Source organism: Anas acuta, chromosome 3 (assembly GCF_963932015.1).
Source record: "Anas acuta chromosome 3, bAnaAcu1.1, whole genome shotgun sequence".
In the NCBI taxonomy this organism is placed as follows: Eukaryota; Metazoa; Chordata; class Aves; order Anseriformes; family Anatidae; genus Anas; species Anas acuta.
Window position 1 is genome coordinate 33,603,005 of NC_088981.1, and position 21,554 is coordinate 33,624,558.

Here is a 21,554-nt window from a genome sequence, read left to right on the forward strand (position 1 = left end):
CTGGGATGCACTTCCCCGTCGTGCTACAACGCTTCCAGGTGACTCCAGAGCTGCAGCTCGAGTTCCCATTAGTGAAATACAATGCAAACGAACCAGCCACTGAGGAGGCGATCAAAGGCTTTAAAGCAAAGAGCCTTCATGAGCCTTCTGAAACAAGCACTGCTTTTTCCACAGCCTGTTAAAGCCGAACTGAGCACCCACTTTTTCAAAAAGGTTAGCTGAACTTCAAGACTACTTTTTTTTTTTTTTTTTTTTGAAAGCATATTTTTGCTCTGCCACAGGCATGACCAAAATGCTTTAAACCCACCCAGCTGGGAAATGGAAGTGCTCAAATTTATGCTGGTTTCATCCACCAGCAGCACGGACTAAGGGCAGGCTGGGCTTGGGCAGCAGAGAAGATCCGCCTTTGAGGTCGGCCTCTACAAACGGGTGTCACCACATTGCACTGCTCCCTGAGCAGCAGGGACACAAGAACAGCCCCAGGGCTAGTGGGGAGCATGCTGCTCTCACTGCTAGGATTTTCCAGCCTGCCATGGCCACTCAGCATGCTGGCAGCAGCACTGCTCAGAGAGCAAGTTACTCCTTTTTGCACCTCTTCCTTCCAGCTTAGTGCCACTTCGTTGGCAAAATCGTTTTGGCCTTTTGCTACCCTAACTATGGCTAAGTGAAGCAATACATTTATTTGAATAATATGATGGCACAAACATACACAAATCCCTCAGCTTTTCCCATCTGCAGGGCTCATGGGAACATGCCTACCGTCACTTGGACACCATGCAATACAGAAACCACTTAGCAGGTGAGTGACCTTCCCTGCCTCGATGGCAGAAGATCCTTGTTAAAACAGAAGAAAGAAGAAATCAGAAATCTGTATATGAGCAGGTATACACGTGCATATGTATACACTTATTAAGTAATACAGTGACTTATCAGGAAAAGACATCATGATTGCTTGTCAAGTGAACAATGGCAGAGGAGCAATCCAGATGAACATGTAACCTTTGCCAATACACATTAATCCAAAAGACAGTCTCATCATGCTGCTTCAGCCCTCAGATCAGTCCTCTGCAGACATGCCATAACACACATGCACCACAGAGAATTGTTCACAATGCCGTGACCCAGTCTGTGATGTTGAAGACTCCCTGCTCTGCGATTAAAGGAGACATCCTGTCCTTTCCTATCCTGGAGCATATTCTCCCTGTGACCTGTGCTACCCATTTTTCAGTGGAATCCTGACACCCTGCAGCAGCAAAGCTCTTGAAATCTCTCTACACGTTCTCTGGGCTGCATTTGCCGGCTGGTGGCTCTGTTCTCCCTTTGCAAATGCAACCTTGCTGCAAAAACTAATTGCCAGCCACCCCATGGAGAATTAGAATATTTATCTGCAGCTCTAGCTCTCAGTTAAATGTTTCCTTGAGTTGCTCTGCTGTACCCCATATAGTGCACAATTTCTCTAGCCTTAACTCTTTCAACTTGTGTGCTTCTGCCTTTGGCCATCCGATGCCATACATTCACCTGTCTTCTGTAACCCTTGTCTGCCACCTGCCTAAAGGCATTCATACGTGGGGAATTTCCACAGCAACGCCATTAAGTACAGTGGTATGGGACAAGAAAGCTTTTGTCTAACTACTTGGGTGCCAAAATACTTTGCCACCGTCTTTGTTGCCTGAGTTTGATAGAAATATTGTTTAAAGTAATCCTTATTCTGCAGTACAAAGAATTATATGGCACTGGTTTATAGCAAAAGAACAATGTTAGAAATAAGCCCTGCATCACAGTTTTGTTCTTCTCTCCCAAATCCCCCGTAGGTCCACTGGGCTGTCATGAAGCTCAGAAGCAAGGCTGTGTATGTTCAAGCTTTGTTTGTAGGTTCCTTAACTTGCCTGTGTTACTATCAGTAATACCTTCAGCTATATTTAGTGGAAAAGGACATCACTTTAAGTGAATCCCCTCTGTTCAAGCTGTAACATCTCTCTTGCATTCACAGCATCAGGTCCCCAGCAAGACCAACAATTGTTTTGATGTGTTTTAAACCTCATATGAATCTAAATGTCTCAAAAGCGAGCCCAGAAAGCCTGGGGTTGTCTTGGAGAGAAAAGCATTCAGGGAGATGGAATAGGAGGCTGAGAAAACTGACATTGGTGGAGGTGTGGGGGCTGAGCAAGGGACCAACCCAGCTCCTGAGGGATTGCGTTAAATCACAGGATGAGACTCTGGAAGGTTTCAGTTCTAAGCTCAGCCTGCCACAGCATGCAGAGGCTGGGAAAGTCACCTCATTCCACGTTATGAATGGGCAGAGAGATCGTGAGGATTAATTGCACTTTTAATGTGTTTGAACAGAAAGAATACATTATTGTTTGACATCATCCTAGGTCTCCTGGAGGATTTCAGGATGCAGATAATTTGTGCATTGCCAGGACAACAGGATGGCAGGACCATGCCTGTCAGAGTCACCTGTTTCACAGAAAGCCCTTGGGAGGAAAAAGAAAGGCTGGAGAATGAGGCCAGGTGCTGGAGAGGAAGCAGTAATCTCATCCATTCTCAGTGGTGCTCCACAAGGAGTGAGCCTTGAACAGATATAGCTAAGCTCTGTGGAGCAGAACCAATCTCCTCAGGCTGGCAAACCCCAAAGCAGATGGACAAGACCGACCTCTAGAGACTTCTGGGGGGTAAGAAGGGCCATGTTGTTCCCTGCCCTTTTTCCCATCATTTCCATGGATAGATGTATCATCACTTCCATTCCACTTCCAGGTGAGAGATCAATTTATGGAAGGCTCCCAGTGCAAAGCACAGTAGCGAAACTGAGCCAACCAAGTTTTTAGAACCAGACACTTTGCCATGCAAAATTCAGGCTCTGAACCTGCTCCATTAAGCGCTTCCTCTGGAAAGGGCTGACTTGCAGTACATTCAGCATCTGCACAGAGATTTCCTACTATGCTTTCCACTTGATATATTTACACATTAAAACAAAAGGAAATTGGAATGGGTAAAATAATTTTATTCCCAATGCAATGTACTATACGATGTTATTATTACCATAATCTGGAAAGTTTATGACACTCCTGGTGCTTAGAGGTTGCTAATATCATTAAGAGGCAGAAAAGGAGAGAGATTTTTTTTTTTTTTTTTTGAGAGGACTGAGTAATGTGCATTTGGTTCACACATCTAGCCACTTCATCTTTTTGAACCCGAGATCCCATCTCTATGATGACAGTGATGAGAACTCCTTCACAGAGAGGGTGGTGGGAGATGGATCCTGCATTGCCAGGAGCCAAGTGAAAATCCATAGCTCAAGGAGGCAGAGCAAGATGGGGGCAGGAGATGGGGAGCAGAGATAGACAAGCAGGGAACAGCATCCTTAGGGCTCTAATAGCTTATTATCTGTTCCAGATATATATGTCTCCAGCCCATCAGTCTGCAACTCAGAAGAGCTCTGAACACTCAGCAGCACACAGCCCTCCAGGCACACCAGAGGGGCTGGTTGGTGTGCCTGGTCCCCCTGCACACACTCCTGCAGTCACGGTCAGTGGCCATCAGGACAACCACTCATCCCTTTTATAGCACTGTATCAACTACACTGCCACATTTACCACCTGCACGTGTCCTGCATACAATGATGAAGAGCATTAATCTCCAAAGCTGCTGGCCTAGGACCCATGGTCATGCACCCCTGGACACAGCAACCTCCCCCAGTGCTGCCCTCCTGCTGGGTGCATAAAGGGAAGCTGTGGCTGAGCTCTGCCACGTGGTGCCCTCTTGCATGCCTGGTGTAATTTTAACATCAGGCTCCTCTGGAAGTATGTGCTTGAATAAGAACTTAATCAGTGACATCTGTACGTGACTTTGGTTGCTGCATGGCCACTCTCAGTAGCAGTCTGCCCATGGGTGGCACTGCCCTATGGCACTGTTTGTTTCAGATGCTGCAGTGCAAAGCACCCAGGGAGCATCTCAGGCTTTGAAGTCACTGCTTTAGCATTTTATCCATCTTGTTCATACAATGTGCAACACTCTGCTTGAAGAGGAGGCGGACACAAACATGAAGACCTTTGAGAAAGAGGTCGTGTCCCCTTAGCAGGGCATGAAGAGAAGCAGGGCACAAATAAAGGGAAGAGACACTGGCAACACTCAGCAGGAGCGAGGAAGGTCTAGTAGGAGGGGAAGGGTCTGCAGAGGCCATGTCCTGACAGTCAGACAAAACATCCTGCTTATGCCTGCCCTGGGAAGGGATGGCAGCTGCCTCGTTGTGTGGTCTGTCACTATTCAGCTGGTCTCATTGATTGCTCCACAGTGGATGAAGACCACAGGCCCTGCCGAAAATTTCAGCTAAACAAATTAACCAGGCCAGCTCCAGCCCACAATGCTGGGCAGGATATTGATGGGCCATTTGAAAAAGAAAACTCACTCCAGCTTGAGGCTGATTATGGAAATAATAATACACAATCAGTGTCCATTAACACTGTCAGGAGGGCTGCAGATCAATAGTGTATTAATGGCTAAAGAAAGACTGCCCATACCTACTGGCAGTTAAGACCAGCATGCTGGCAGAGGGAGAGGAGATGGCAGCAGACGGGTGTAAAGGAGCTCAAACACCTCATGTCTTTGAGCAGCCTGCCCTGGGGTGCCCGTGCCACCACCACCAGCTGAACATGCTCCCTGGCTGCTTGGGGACCCCCTCTGCACCTCATCCCCCTCCAGACCCTCTCCCAGCTGGAGGTGCCCAACATAGCCTAGCCTACCTAGGGCTACTCCCACAGCAAAGAGGGAGGCTGGCGACACAGAAGCTCCCAGGGAGGGAGCTTTTTCAAGGTGCAGAGCACGTCCACGTTCCCAGGTTTCCTCCTGCTCCTTGCTCTGAGCCTTCCTTCCCCTCTCCAGCACAGCTTTCCGCACACAGCCTCCTGTGAGCCCAGGGCTTCTCTCCTGAAGCTCCTCCTGTTGACTCTTGTCACGGTGTGCTGCCTGGGTGACTCTGCCGTACCAAAAGGCTGCCCTAAAGCAAAAGCCTCCAGGAAGCCCTCCTGGCATGCTGACCCTGAGGATTACAGCTCCAAGCAAGACGGATCACCACTGAGACTCTTTTGATCCCCGTGTACCAGGGCTGCAGTCCAAACCACGTTCACCTAAAAAGGTCTGCTTGCTGAACTCCTGGCCTAAATTTGCAGCAGAGAATATATATTTCAGCAGCAAAATGCCTGACTCTTCATCATGATCAAAATACAAACATCAATCCACCCACAACAGAAGCACAGCCCCTCCTGAGATATGCAAAGTGACCATGCCTAACCCTATACAACACTTCACAGCACTCTTGAGCAAAAAAATGAAGAATATCATTTCTTTTTGATGGAAAGCACACAGAAATCACAGAGATGAGGAAAACAGTCACAGAGCATGAAACTTGGCCAAAACTATCTCTTTACATCTCTGGCTGATTGCATATCCAGAAACAGAGATCCCTTTTGCAAAGCTCAGCCAGATGATTTGCATGGTCTTAAAATAACTTTTTGCTTAATCAATGTCACTTCCTTGAAGCATCTCTATAATTTGGTTTCTTTTAGAAAAATGCCAGCAACAAAATCACGTGAGATGTCATGAATAGCAGGTACAACCCCCCAGCGACTGCAACAGCTGCTTCTGAGATCTTCATTCGATTTAAAACTGAAGAGGGTATTGTGTGCTTTACTGAAGTATCAGAGCAACCAGATCATCACTAACTCCCCCAGCCCCAACTCCAGTGCCTGCAGCAGCTCATCAGTTTTCCACAGTGTTCAAGAAACTTGCTTACACGGGTCCACCCAACTGCAGAGCATCACGCTGCAGAGCAAAATCAATCAGAAACGTTTTGTTGGATAGGTATCAAGTGATAGATGTTACACACACAACTCTGCTGTGGCATGAACTCTGCATCGCTGCCTAACTCGTGCCTGAGGGGAATTTGTACAGATGACTTAACACAAGGTAGTTTGCCCTCAAACCATTTGGGGTTCTAGATGCAGTGCCAGTCAGAGCCTGCACCTGAGTTATACTGTCCTGGGAGCACCCAGCTTTGGTTAGGAAATGAAAAAACAAGTGTGTCTCACAATGACCATAAAAGAGACTATCTTTCCCAGCCCACTTCCTACTGTACCAGCTTCAAAGCCTGTGCTGTATCTCTAAATCTTGCTGCAAAACCCAATGAGCCACGGAGCCACACTCAGGAGAGGTGATCCAGCCAGGCTGAGTGTTCAAAGCATCGCACTTAAAAAGCCAATTCTTGTCTGGTTGCTACTTGATGTTCTTAAGCGTTTTGGTGGGGAAAACAAAACAAAACAAAACAAAAACAAACAAACAAAAAATGAAACAAGCAGCTTAGAGGAGAAATCAAGCACCCTGTCTTCTAGGGCCCACAGACAGGCTGACTTGTTTGCCAGCTGGTAAAACACCTAGAAATTAAACAGTCCAGTCAGAAAAAATAAAAAAGAGGGCTGCAAGAAGAGAAATTCAGCTGGATACAGCACTGACATTTCCTTATTCTGCCTGTAAGCTGCAGGAATGCTCTTGAGGGCAGGCCAGCAACAGGTTGATCCCTTGGAAATGGGAGCCAATGGAAACTCCAAAAAGGTCTCCAGTGCCCTGAGCGGGTCCCCAGCTGTTCCATTGTCCCACCACCCTCCAAAGGGACACAGACAGATGCAGGCTTGCAGAAAACCCACCAACCCTCCAGCCTTTCATAAACAGCCCTCACGCCCTCAGCTTCCAGCACGCTCTCACCCAGATAACTCCATGCTCTGGATAGTTTCTGAGCACCCGGCCAGCAGAAGAGCTGAAGTCGGCTCTGATGGCCAGGAGCTGTTCTTCACACAGCTCACTTTCTGCTCTCTATTCTCCCTCCTCTTTCCCAACATGAACATCCTCTGAAGCTTCACATCCCCACTCAGCCATGAAAGCTGCCTTCCACAGAGATGCTGCAGCTTCTCAGCACAGCCCAACAGGTGCCCAGGACCTGCAGTTAATAACCCTTGCAAGCAAATGGGCTTTGCTCAAACGGTCCCAAGGGTTTTGCTAATCTCCTCCTTTCCCTGAACTCAAGGTCTGCTCATTCCCAAAGTCATCATTGATACTGCTTGCTCCATATCCTTTTCCTTCTTATGGCAAGTCACTTTGGTACAACAGTGACTTTTCAACAGAGGTTCATGCACAGATCTATAAACCAACATAGTTTGAAACTCAGCTGTTGTTTTATTGCTGCACCATTTAACACAGAAGATGAAAGGAGAGCACAACAAAGACTCGTCATCCCTTCAAAAGGGAGAAAATATGTCAATTTGCTAATCATCTGTCAACTAGATTAGCGGCAAAGGTGGATGAACTCTAATCAATGAGTAACTACAGGCTCCTTTTCATATCAAAAAGGAAAAAAAAAGTAAACATCAGGCAACAGCTGTGACTCCTGAATCAGAAAAATAGGGAGAGGCAGAGGAAGGGAGTGGTTTCAAACCCAGTTCCCTGGCTGGCAGGACACACAAAGGATGCTACATTCTTAGCTGGTGAAAAATGAGGGCTCCGCTGAAGTTGCATACATGTGATAACCCACTTCTGAAAACACAGGAAAGCAGAGACTGATTCAAGAACAATAGACAAGACAGAACAAAAAGTGAAGCCCTGGGTAATTAGGGCACACTAACTAGAACCTGGGGTCTGGTGAGTATCAGATGGGCAGGCAGAGCAGAGCTGTCCAAGGAGGGGACTTCTGCCTGTGTGGAGAGCCACAAGGGACATTGCACATGCAGAGCTTCTGGCCCCAGCAGGTGTGTGCAGCAGGGCAAGGTGCTTGGGGCTGTGCCTACAATCCTACAGACAGTCCTACAGACTTTACCATCCGCATGACCAAACCGGCTCCACCTCTGCCACAAGAACTTGTGCGGAGGCACAGAGCTTGGTGCAGACCACAAAGCCCATCTGAGGAGCTGGGTAAATACTCAGGCACTGAATCTATGCTAAATCCTCACCTGTCACAGCTGAGCTGCTTCGAGGGCCCAATCTAGCCAGCTCAGAGGGAGCTGGGGACGTGAGGGCAATCACAGCGTGATGACAGCACAAACATTTGCTCCATACAGCAGAGGAAAGATTCAACAAATGGCTATGTTTACCCGCTAGTACACCCAGCCTCCACAGCAAGGGAAAGGTTATTTCAGCTGAGGAGCAGAGCAGGGGCGGGGAGGGGGGGAAATCACCGCAGGAGCGAGAGGGTGATAAGAGCAGCGGGAGAGAGACTGAAATAAAATTTCACTGAAAGCCTCTTTTGTTCTTGCCGTAGCTAGAAAAAGCTGGAAGTACAAATGCCACTCTTAATTCAAGTATCTAAAAGTCCAGTTTTGCTACTGAAAAGTGGCGTTCAGCAAGGGCCTCTCTCTGTTTGAAACTCTGAGCCCAGAGGTACCTGCCCATGGGCTCCCCAACCCACCAGCACCAAAGTCACCTTGTGGGGGACAGGCAATGGCAGCACAGACCCCAGCTCAGCCCTGTCAGAGATGCTAGGGACCCAGGGGACAGCCAGGACTTGGCACCCAGTCCCATACCTAATTCCAGTTTGGCACCTTGTAATGCCAAGGCCAATCTTGAGCCTCTGTGGCTGCCTAATCCAGCACTAAATCCACAGTCGCAGGGAGAGGAGGAAGGAAACCTCTTGCACAACTCGAAGTTTATTTGAGCAAAACTGGTTTCCACTGGATTTTCTCCCATCTCCCTTTTCACCAGCACTGGGAACTCAAGTCCAAAGACTACCACCAGCAAGCAAAATGACCTAGGGAGGAAAAAGTAAATACAACAGCTCAACTCCACCCCAAAAGAAGAAAGCAAGCACAGGGAGGAAACGCCAGCAAATTGTCAGCAAAGCTGAGGCAACTGGGGCTGCATGACACCCCTGGAAATCAAGCCAAGTAACGTTTTATCTTGACAGCATCCTCTGCATCCCTATGGTGCCTTTGGTGTGAAGAGTCCTAGAAAGTCCCTGGTTCTTTCCCTCTCGAGTACCAATAATTAGCAACCACAACCTGGCACAAAAGCCAGCAATTCCCCCTGGTTCCGATAAGAGGAGCTGACATCTCTCTAACCCCAGCCACCTCCATTGTTTTATTCTCTTTGTTTATTGATCCTTTTATGCACATGATGCAAATTGACATTTAATAATTCAGCCGAGTTAATGGTGCTTAAATATTAAAAAGCTTTTCTCTTTTAATTAGCTGTAGCAAAATAGGCAACAAAGGAGCACTAGATAGATGCCATTTAAAACACTGTTGTCCAAGTTCTTTGGCATTTTTCTAAGGATGGGAAGGATCAGTTTAGGGGAAATTTCATACAAATTTCCCACTCTCGCTAGGAAGGTAACTAATCCATAGCAGCTTTTCCAGAGGCTTTGATTCATAGAACAAATTTATCTTTGTCAGTTCTTTGTTTTCTCTGCCTTCTGCTGATAAAGACAGAGGGGAAGGGAAAGGAGGGGCAGAAGGTAGGAGAAAAATTCTTCTTTGTAAGAAGCATTGCTACTGGAGGCCAGCACTCTGGGTAACACAGTGTGGACATGGATGCAGATGTGTTCAAATATGTCATTGCAAGACCTGCAGACAGGTTAAAACTGTGTTAAACGAAAGAAGCACATACAGTGAAATGAAGAGATACAAACAGCACGGAAATCTAGCAATTATACCTTGGGGCAAGAATAACTAACCCGGGAAATTCATGTAAGATTATACTGGAGGGAAAAAGAAAAAGAGATTTCCAGATGTAGCAGGGTAAGGGAACGCACATTTATTTCTCCTCTCTTTGTTATGCCAAGGGTTGAGAATGAGAGGAAAAATACATGATATCTTTAAACCTCAGTTTCATCTCATCTGCAGCCAATGGAAGTAATACATCTTAGTCACAGCATTGCTGGTGTATGGCATCACAACACAAACTGCTGGTATTATTTGGGGTGCTTTAAGTGTGCATATCTCCCTTCTTAATTAGCTCTCATTTTAAGTACTGGATCTGTTTGAGTTTGGGATAATGATGTCCCACCTGACCCAGACCAGAACCACAGTCACAATAATTAGATACAGTAACTGTTAATAACTTAGCTTAATTACAACCTATTTTCTTCCAATTTTAGCCCAGACATAAGACTTCGATGAATTTTATTTACGTGCCACATTTGAAAACCCTGTGCTCTTACATTTTTCAGTTAGTTCCAGACAAATAGAAAGACTGACAAACACTAAATTCTTTACTGAGGACACTACCAAAAAAAAAAGAAAAAAAAAAAAAAAGAGGAAGAAAAAACACACAATCTTAATTCAGGCCAATTAATGGATTGACTTGGAAACTCTCAGCAAATTCATTCTCCCAGCAAGGACTAAGTACTGTAATTCTGTAGAGGGTAAGCAGCATTTTTCACACAAAACAGAGATCGAATCCCTAGTTAATGGGCAAACTTGAGCTCATCCTCAGCAGCAGAGCTGCTACCTGCATTTCCACAAAACACTCTGAATCTGCGGGGCAGGAAACCATAGGGAAGGGTGTCCCCCACATGCCACAGCACCTGGTGACTTCAGGACTGTGGCAGGGGGCTTGTTCCCCTGCCCATAAGGGCCAGGGTGTGCGACACAGCCCTCTGCTCAGCCAGCATCCCCCCACGCACACAGGAGAGGGCAGTGGTGCCTGTAGCAGAGCCAGCCCACGATGCTTTTATGACGGATTTCAAGCTGGGGGAATTGTGATGCAGGAACTGCTCCTCGTTCTCCCCTCGCACACAAGTGCCAGAGGAGGGTCTCACAGCCTGGTCACACGCGGGATATCCCCTGCTATCCGCTTTGAGGGAACATGGGGGAACCCTTCCTCGCCCTCTCTCTGTCTCGCTGCACAGAGGGAGCATTTTCTGCCACTCTGCATCTGCCACAAGCTGAAGTATTCTTGACACCATAACAAACAGTTTGCACTGTTTCCCTTTAACAGATTATCCATCCACTCCTCCCCAGCTGTGCAGTACATCTGGCCACACTGCCTTTCCTAGGCATGCACTCCTTGGCCCGCTATGCTGCTTATCGGTACTCAGAGGACTTGGAAGTGATGGGGGAGTAGATGCCCCACAAATGGATAGAGTCTCCAGAAGTGGTCAGGAACAGTAAAACACAAATCTCTTCAGCACCTAGCTGTCTGCTTTGGCCTTCTGTAGTCTCCTGTCCGCAGGCAGGTGTTCTCAGTACAGACAGGGCACTCTGGGTGTACCTGTGATTGCCAAAAACAGTACTGCGAGGCAGTTCCTGTGAAGGAGATGAGCTTTGGGCCACCTCTCCTCAACAGCAAGTGCCAGCTGTTGGTCTCAGGAGCATTCCTCAGCCCCTACAAAATGAAAGTACCTTTGGCATTGCCATGTCCTGGCACACACTCAGCTGTGCCAGCTCAAATGATTTATCTCTTTGAGGGAAATAAGAACAAAAGAAAGAAGAAAAATGGACTAGCAAAGAGGTTTGAGAGGGTAAAAAAATCCAGCAGCAACAAAAAAAGCACACCAATTACAGGCAAGGAGAGGCAAGGCAGGCTGATGTTGGCATGGCTGTTCCCTGGTGAGAGACTGATAGCAATGAACTTCGGAGCAGCAGTTCCACAATACAGGGCTATGAATTTATTACTCTGCATCTGTGCAGAGTCAAAAGATCATCTGAAACACCAGAGATTTGCAGAGGAAATTGGGGAAGCGCTAATGCACATGGGATGGTGTTTAAAATAATTTCTCAGCCGGCTGGCTGCACGGGGGGTAGGGACAGAGATTAATTCTCTGCCCGAGACCATGCATTTGTGCAAACACTGTTGAGCACTTGTACAACAGGGGATTCGGGGACGAATGCAGCCATATCAAAGCAGCCAGGGTCTAGCTGACAGCCTTGCAAAGGAAGCAAGATGATCTTTGACACCGAGGAAATAAAGCTCTGAGAGACTGAAATGCTGACAGGCACCAGCCTCCAAGAGGAAGTGTGTCTGAAGAGGAAAGCTCTTTAAAAATTTTTGTTCTCAAACTCTTTTCTGCCAGAGAAAAGGCTTTGGCCTACTTAGGCAAGGCCACAGCGGGCTAAGACCTCAGCATATTTTAAAACGACTTATCCTCAGCTTCATCAGATGTTCTCTTGACATTACTAAGATTTTTAGTTTTATTTAAAGCAGTCCTGGGCCTTTGGCTGCCTATGGAATAACACAGAGCAACCCATCTCATGAAGAATAAAGCAGTCCCCTGACTTCCAAGGGTGATGGGAGGAAAGCAAACTCCCAAAGAGAATGAGGTCTCAAACCAGCCTCCTTTCTTCAAGTCCTCAACCATCCCAGCCTGTTGCCTCCCACCTTTGGACAAATTAACACAAAATTAAACAATGGGCTTCCCATTTAAAATAAAATTAAAAAAAAAAAAAAAAAAGAAAGTTTTAGGAGGTAAAAGAGTTCCTCTTGCACAGGCCAAAAAGCATCCTGAAATATGCGGGGAATGGGAATTTCAGTTGTCAGTTGTGTTTTCCCTGTTGTTACCTGCCAAAGACAGGGGCAGGGAGCCAGCTCAAGTGTCTGGGGAGCTCCTGGTTAAACACAGAGGGATTTCACTTGCAACAGTAGAAATGATCCAAACCGCCAGTCACCATTGAGCACTGATTGCAAATGGCTCTCCAGGACTCTGTTAACCACAAAGTTATTCAGTGAAACTCCCCCAACGTCACCCAGGAGACGTGGCATCCTGTATTTTATGCTCGGTTAGATGGACCTAATGTTCTTCAGTTCGTGGCCTTCATCCTCTACTGCTCTGCTCAACTACAGCACAAAGGAAGATAGAAAGAGTAGGAGAGAAACCCAGAAACTGAGAAGAGTGAGCGCTAGTCAGTAACCAACTTGATGTCAGACCTTGGGCAAGCATGTTTTCTTCTTGATATACCTTTGTCTCCCCAGGTGTCATTTGACTAATTATACTACCTTGTCATGTAGGGTATTTTTAAAGCTTGTTTATAGAACATTTTGAAGATGCAAAGCACAACATAAGCGCTAAGTATTATTGTGGCTATTACCTTCCTCACAGGGGGGTTATGAAGCTTCATAATTAATGTTTGCAAAACAATCCTCTGTCATCGGTTGGAATGTGCTACAGAAGTGCAGAGGATTAATATCCTCAGTAATCTGATGTGCATTTTACAGTCCTGTGTAATACTTAATAAAATGTAATTAAAAACAAATCTAAGTTGATACCGGTAGGAAGGATTAGGAGGTGGGGCTGGACGCATGTGGAGACAACCTGCTCTCCATTAATTAAAACCAACACCATCAGTCACCAAGACAGTGCCAAGTGTCTTCTTGCTCCTTGCAATAACCATACATTAACCTTAGAGCTGATTTGGGGTCACTAGAGCTCTCGAGCACCCTAAGAAGTCTCACGCTGCAAGTAGTAACACCGAACATGGCTGAAGCAGCACGGCTCTAAGCCCATCAACCCTTTAAACAACAATTGGTACATGGGGAATTGAACGGACAGAGAATAAATAAGTGTATATAAGAAGGACTCCACAACCAGGTAGGGACAGAGGGGGAGGAAGCTGGCAATCCACCCATAGGACCCCAGTCCCATACACCTCAAGTTCCTGGTCTCCAGTAGCTAAGCCTGAAGGAGTTCCTTTGACTGCGTAGGAATCAAGTCCCCCATTGCACAGGTAGTTACCAGTCCTACAAACCAAGAACCAGTAGCTCAACGGCTCTGTAGAATAAATACCAACAGCATTATATTTCTTCGGTATGATGATTAAGTCCACTGCCTCTCACAGCAGCCCAAATCGCCTCTTGGTTGCTTGTGCTCCCAGTTTCCCATGGGTTCAGCTATGCCTCTTCCTTTCCTGTAAATTCTTGAAGGCACACTCCTGCTTTGTCTTTTTCCAGTGCTGACCACAGTAGCCTTTTGGCCCAAGTTGGAATCACTTAGCTGCTGCCTTCAAGCAACTCATAAGTTATAAAACTAACAGCAATGACTAAAAGATACAGAAGGCCAAAAACTGTCATTTCCTTTCCTGCTCAGGCCCAGACCGCATACTGCCTCCTGGGAATGAGATAAGGACCCTATGATCTCAAGGTCTAAAGCTCAAATAGCTCCCAGGCCAATAGCCATCAAGTCTGCAACTCTCCAGGAAATAGTTACGGGCCTGTGCACTGCAAGTTGAAGAATACGGTATCCATCATAACAGGATGGATGATGCTTCACTTAAAGACAGTCTGAGTAGGGGAGCTAAAGGCTGAATGAGCAACTGTTATCTCTTAAGTAAAGACGTGAGGGATAAAGAGAGAAAGCTTACGCACAAGCTGGGCTGGAAAGCACCAAATGTGATAATTACAAAGCATCTGCAACAACAGGCCCCCAAACAGCAACATGCGTTCTGCAACACTGGAGCCTATCCAGCTTTCTGCTAAATCCCAGAAATGCAGCTGCAGGAGTAATTTGCAGTGCAGCCACTTCCACAGGCAACATAGATGGAGAGGCCTGTGAAGGGTTTCTTGAATAACAACTACCACCAGAGAAGCAAAATGTCTAGCAGTTGTTTTAGCTGCTTGAGTACCATCTTTTTCTCCATCACAGCAGATGCACAGAGAGTCAGTACCATCTACCTCCTGTACATGCATTAAACAGAAGTCCTCCAAATTCTTTATGTGACTGAGTTCCCACCTCATATCCCCTTGTTCCAGGTGATAGAGGCACAGGCTATCCTACATTTATGTGCACAGGTTGCAACAGTAACTTGCTGAAAGACTGAAAAATCAACAGGATATCCAAGGCATACAGGTGTTTTTTTTTTTTTTCCCTTTTCTTTTTTTTTTTTTTTCTTATACAACTGTTAATCAGATTTCACTCTTACTGCATCTACGCATGACTTCTCATGGTGCTAGTTCTCTTTGATTAACAGCAAGGAGTAAAAGTGTTACCAGTTTTGCCTGGCATGTGTGCATACATTGTCCAAAGGCAAATGGACAAACAGCAAACTCAGAGGCGCTACAGAAAGAGCTCCAGGAACCACGCACATTACAGACAGGAGTCTCACAGTACCTGTCAGGTCATCTTCAAGTCTTCCCTCCAGCCTGCTCCACAGTGCTGAGCCTGATTAAGCTTTAAAATGTCTCCAGAGAAGCATATCCACAGCTGTTTTCATTTTTGCATCAATAAACTTGCCCTGACATGCATCCCAAGTTGTCCCCGCAGAAATGGAGTTAAAGACAGTGTGGAAAAACAGCACCCAAAGCACCTGTCTTGTAGCAGGCTTGTCTTCTTTTTGTTTGCCACTTGAAGGCACACAGCAAGGAAATCTGAGCTCACATCAAGTGTTCCAGTAATAGGTGTGATTACCAACAATCCTGGCTGGACTTGACACACCACCACAGCAGGGAAGAGACACATCCTCTCTCTGCAGAGGGTTCCACGTGGTGCTGGGAAGCTGCCTGCACCACCACAAGGCAGACAACAGCCACTCGAGCAGTCCATGGGGTGGGGTGGGGGCATGATAAGCTAAACAAATATTCTTCATGTAAAAAGACCCCACACAGCACTCACTTTTGAATCCTGAAACAGCACCTTCCCTCTATACTGACTTATTTCAGACTCAAAAGGGATAACAAAGATCTGCGTGGTACCGTATGGCAGTGTCACATCCCCTTACTTCTCTCTGCCCAGCGCAAAGGATCAAGCCAAATGTCCCCTCTCCATCTTCAGTTTTATGGTGAGGGGGAGTTGGAGGGCGTTGTGCTTTGTTGGAGGATGCTCTGCTAATCCTTGCTACACGGGACTGATAAGGGCAAAGGATTAGTATCACCAGCTGCTCTGCTAGGAAGTGCTACATGGAAAATTGGATGCATATATGCAGTGTGGAGCCATTAGGAAGAACTGTCTCAAACACCTCCTCCTCCCCATATTGCTGTTCATAATTCCCCATCTCATGCCCACTACGCTCCCCTTCACAACACAGTCTTTTATTTTGTCTCCTCAGCCGCCTGTTACTCCAAGTGGCATTTCCACTGCCGAAACACGAGCAACACCCCTCTCCCATCTGCACTGCTGCAGAGCGTGCTGCTCTCACCAAAACCACCCAGGGCAGCTGGCACGCGCCGCAGGACGAGCAGAGAATTCGGCACCTTCTGCAGCTTGCCCTCGGCAGGGGGGAAACGCCAGGTAGCCCAGCTGTGAGAAAAGTCACTTCATCTCACATTTCATTATCGTTTGTCACATCAAAAAGACTTCAGAAGTACACAAGTGGGGGAAGGGGGCTGCTCCTATAAGCGATAAAATACATCTTCCACTGAGGTGGATCGTAGACTGTTAACAGGGCTCAGGAACATTACCTAATTGCTCGGGCTAGAAAGGGAAAAGCAATCTAAACTGATTTGAAGCTTCAGAGGGAATTAGGGAAGCAGAATATAATTACTTAAGTTGGAATCTGGCCAGAGCTTGTGGGGGAGGTTCTGTTCTTTAATGACCACAAACAATCAGCAACCTATCTTTCCATGCCTTTGCAGAGTGGTGCAGGTGTGCATTCAATCTCATTCACACTTACATTGCTCATCAAGAAGCAACTCCTAGGTAAAGAAAGAAGCACAGGGTTTACACCAACGTGGCTGTCAGCTACATTGCAGTACTATGCTAGAGAGACCACAACGGCCATAATGTCTCACATCACACAGGTGACCTCAAATTTTAGAGTTTGCAGATTTTCAGTCCTTGAACTTCACAGTTTTTAAAATGCCCCTAGAAAATCCTCAAGAAAGTAAGTAGAGAGTAATGTCCAACACCAGCCAAATGTTTTTCAGGACATTTCATACCTGTCATCTCAAAACCTTTCACAAAGCACCCATGAAAGAACAGGAGGTTTTCTATGGCTGGTGGTCAGCTGCACAGCTCTGGGTCTTCCTGTCCCAGCAGAAGCTCTCGGTAGCAAAGGGCTTGGTCAAACCCATCCGAGCACCAGGAAGGCTCTGTCCCAGCTCCTTAGCTCACCAGCTCACAGGTATTAGGACAAACTTCTGTCCTTCCTTCATGCCCAGGTGCTGGGTGGATCAGGGAGGCAGAGAGGGTCCTTGTCCATGCCCAGAGGGAAGCACAGGGCTGAGATCTCCCTTCCCAGTAACTGCCAGGTCTCAACCTGAGGGTGCCAGCAGAGTGGATGGGACCAGGCAGCTTGATTTGAACAGGCTGAAGCCTTTGTCTTTCTGTCCAAAACGCTTCATCTCCAAAGCATGTGTCAGTACTGTTCCTGGCAGGCCTGTTGTCACAGCGAGAAGAGGCCAGGAAAGCATGCAATACCAAGGCAGTAAATGCCTTCGATCTCATTAGCTCAGGCACACCATTGCTTTGAAGCTTCCCTGGTATTTTACAAGCTGTGAGAGGCAGCCCAGCCAAATCTGGTTTGTTTAAAGGACAGCCTGACTCCCACTCAGGTCTGAAGCACTACACAGCTGCCTGAAGCTCACACGAAGCCCAGATAGGGAACAGGTCATGGCTAAAACATCGCTCATAGGAAGCTGCCAGCAGTGCCAGACTGGCCCTGTTCCACCTCCAACCTAGCAAGCACCTGTGAACGAATAAAACAAGGCTGCTGCCTTCTGCTCCAGCCTACCCAGAAACAGAGGCAAAGCTCAGCACTGACAAGGTCTGAGCATTGACTGTTCCTGTTGTAGATGTGGCAGGAGAGGCACGGAAGAAGCTGGGGAGCAAAGTCCACTTCTGTTTCCCTGGGGAGAGGACTCACCCCACAGCAGTCATCACCAGGCCTAGCTTTGAGAGCTTCAACCAGCACAAAGCAGGGCATAGCCCTCATCATCCCTACTGGTCCTAACCAAGTGCCTTTTTCACCTTTTCATCATAGTTAAGGGCAGCATTTGGGCTGATCCCATCCCGCTGAAATGAATCCTCATAATTCACTTCAGCGTGGTGTGTCAGTACAGACAACCCAGTGTCAGTGCTTAGAAGTAGTGGGATATATTAAAAGTCACACCCAGGGTTAATGCTGCACTAACATGGGCTTGAAGAAGCCCTCTACCAGAGTGATCGTGGGGGGATGGAGGTGGCAGCACTGTCCCTGCAGTTTGGTAGCAGTCACACAGCTTTGACAACAACATTGCTTTCCTCATCTGAGGTAGAGGATGAAGAGGGTGGGACTGAAGGCAGCTTGGGGCAATGGGGAGGTCTGCCAGGAGAAAGGCACGTTTTTAGTGCTTAATATAATCTAATTAAAAAATCCCCGAGTCTTCACAGAAATTAAAATGTCACAGACTATAACACTTAAAAATACACACACACACACAAAAGGAAAAGATTGGCAGCCGGCTTTGCTTTATACCCTGCCACACTTCAGCTCTTAGTGGTAAAGCAGTGTGGTGGGAGACACAGACATCTCCAGTCCTCTGTAGACTGGGTGAAGTGCTGGTCACAGGCAGCTGGGAAGAGTCTTGACCTTGGGAAAAGAGGAAGTTAGCAATGGGTTTTCTGTCTCTAATACATATGGATCCAATTCCACCTTCCGCTGCAAAATTGTAACATTCACTGCAGTCGATAGGAATTACACCTATTTAATAGACGGCAGAATTGATTTTGTGATCTCAGGTGTCTGGATGCGCAAGATTTCCAGCCCACATAACTTTAGATAAAAATCCAGCAAACTCCAAGATAATGAAGTCTTTGAGATTCCACAAACACTCCCTTACCGAGCAAAGCTCAGAGGTGACTAGAGCTCAATGCAATCATGAGCTAAATTACCTTGGGCAAGAAACATTGCAGATCAGGACATTTCCAGCCAGGCTAGAGACTAATGCCATGAGAATTGCTACCTAAGGGATATTTTTATTGCTGCTCCATTGCTCCTGGGCAAAATGCAAAAGGGATGATGTGTACACAGCGCTACAATCCCCATCTAGGAGTTGAACCTGAGCTTCACATCAAGCTGTTTGACTTTACTCTGCAAGCTTAGCTTGTCACAGTGCAAACGCAATGATGTATTTAAGGAGATCCTGTTACCAGACAGAAAGAGTGAGAAAGACAGCAGGAGCAGCTGTCGCCTGCTGAGACACGGCTTTGCAACTTAGTCAGTGTCACGTTGAGGACTGTGAAGTGCCTGACAGGAGCAATGAAAGGTCACAGATACATATCTCACTAGTAGGTCTTGGCACCTTGATCTAAGCACCCCTGGGAGGTGGGGGCACTCCTGCCTTCCCTGGGTTTTGCTCTCCTTGCTGAGCTTCTGAGGGCCACAGGCTGCTGCTGGAGCCAGCAGGTGCCCGGCAGATGGGGGAGTTTGATGAGAGGGCAGGGCAAAGATGAAAAACACAAGGACAAACATCTACGACTTTTCTCCCAGAATGTCTCATCTTTTCAGCAGTATGAGGCACCACCTTCCCCCAGCAGCAGGGAGGAGACACAGAAGCCATGCCAAGCAACAGGCTGGGCCCTCAGCAGGGCTCATCTCACTGTGCCACCCCACAGCCATGCCTGCTGCAGACCCAAAGGCTGGCCCGGAGTCCTGCAGATGAATTAAGAGCACTCAAACAAGGTTTTGGCATGTAATCCCTGTTTCCCTTGCAGGATACAGCCTCTGCTCTCTTTCTCCACTGGGACCACTCATGAATCTTACTGCATTCATTTCGGCATCCCTTCTCCATCACCAGTAGCTCAATACCAGCAGACCCTGCAGATCCACGTGATGCATTGTTCTTGCTGTGCAGAAATCACATCATTCAGCATGCATTCTGGCCATAATCTGCACAATTTTGTCATCTATTGGTCATAATGACTGTAGCCCTTGAGGCCCAGGTACGGCTGGTGGCACATCGTCACCTCTCTGAAGGCGGACAGCAGAAAGAGGAGCTGCAGCACCCCACGGGAGCCTGCACCATAACCAGAGAAGGGTAGGTGGGGGAAGAGGGAAACTCATATACATCATTTCTCCTCTATGAGGGAGGAAGTCTGCCTGTTAGGCACCTAAGGATACACCAAGTGGCTGAAGCAAGCAGTTAGACTGAAAGAATTTGCTTCTCTGCTTCTCCAACCCAGCCTTACACAGGCTTTTCATTTGCAGAGGGATGGACGCTCGTGCCATCCCAGTAGGGTGGCCAGCAGCTGCACTGGTAAGGGAACTGGGGGCAAAGAAATTCAGGATGGTGACCAGGGTGCTCAGGGAGCTGGCGTTGAAATGTTCAGGAGCTCACTGTTAATTTGCTCCTGTAACTATAGCAGTCATCAGCAACGTATGGGGAGGAACAGCCTCTTTGGTGCTCACTCGTGTAGCTTCCAGCCCAGCAGCCCAGTCGCATGTCTCCCAGCCTCCCACAAAGGAAATCACATTACAGAAATTACCACAGCCTTCAGCACCCACTTTCTGTAAGGCATCCAGTATATGTGAGCTTAGTGCATCCCTATCCTGCTGTAGCTGCTCACTACAACAGCTCGTGCCACACAGCACCCAAGGAACCTAGAAAAAGAGGTGCTACAAAGGCTTTGCACCACTCGTGAGCAGGAGGCTGTGAGCATGCCCTCGCCAGCTGCCCCCTCAGCTTCGGGTCTGTCATTTCCAAACCACCCCAACACATGGCACCCCTCGGCCTCCTGAAGGAAACAAAGGGAAGAGGTAGCTGGAAATGTATGACAAGACTGCTGCAGCAGCAAAGCAAACCCTGGGTGGAAGACCTGAAGCCAGCATGGCCACGAAAACCAGCTGGGGAGGCTGTGCCCCACAGTGACTGCCAGCACTGCCTTCCCATTATCCCAGCAGGGCAGATTACGGAAGGCAGGACCATGCAGCAGGGAAGGCACATGGCCTCCCACGTAACGCCTTCAACAGCAGGTTTCAGGCTACTGAACACGTGGTCTGCAATTAACTCCCACTCGCGGCTTGAGCCAAAATCCTCAAAGTGGAGGCTGATCCTCGCACGTTACCATTTACCACTTCTCCCCTCACAGGCTCCCTCCTTCCTCGTAAAATTTAACACATGCAGGCTATTTCATGGTCTGTCTCTCCCACGTTGCCACAGAAATGCATCCACGTGGGGGCAGAACCCAGCAGCAGTTTAATGGTGTGTTCCAGCACCAAACGTCGCTTGAGTAGGGCAGGAGAAAGAGGAACATTAAATATGATCTCACAATAGACATAAAAACCCTCCTGCAATCGTAAAAACCAAAACAAATGAACAAACAAAAAAACAACCAACAGAACGACAAGTTTTTCTTTTGGAAATTTCCAGGTAGCCAGCCAAGCCCAGAGACCAGTGCAATATTCACACCAGCACAGCAAGCAAGACAGCATTTTGCCATTCACCTCCCATCGATGCTACCCAGGGATTTTCTGCTGTTTCTTATGCTCATGACCCACACCACTACATAAGATGCTCACAGCTCTACTTCATGAGGGAAGACAAGGTTAAAAAAAAAAAAAAACAAAAAAAGCAGCAATTGGAAAAGTGCTCATAGTGCCCTTACATACGTGCTGGTGAAACTAGTGGTGCTGGGTAGACATTGGGTAGTAACACCAGTTCCCATACAAAAGATG

At 47.3% G+C, this 21,554-nt stretch overlaps 1 protein-coding gene across 3 annotated transcripts in view; it reads right to left on the reverse strand.

The window, feature by feature from the left end:
• Positions 1-21,554, reverse strand: part of MDGA1 (MAM domain containing glycosylphosphatidylinositol anchor 1) — a 132,711-nt gene that overhangs the window by 87,300 nt on the left and 23,857 nt on the right. The gene's annotated exons all lie outside the window — the stretch shown is intronic.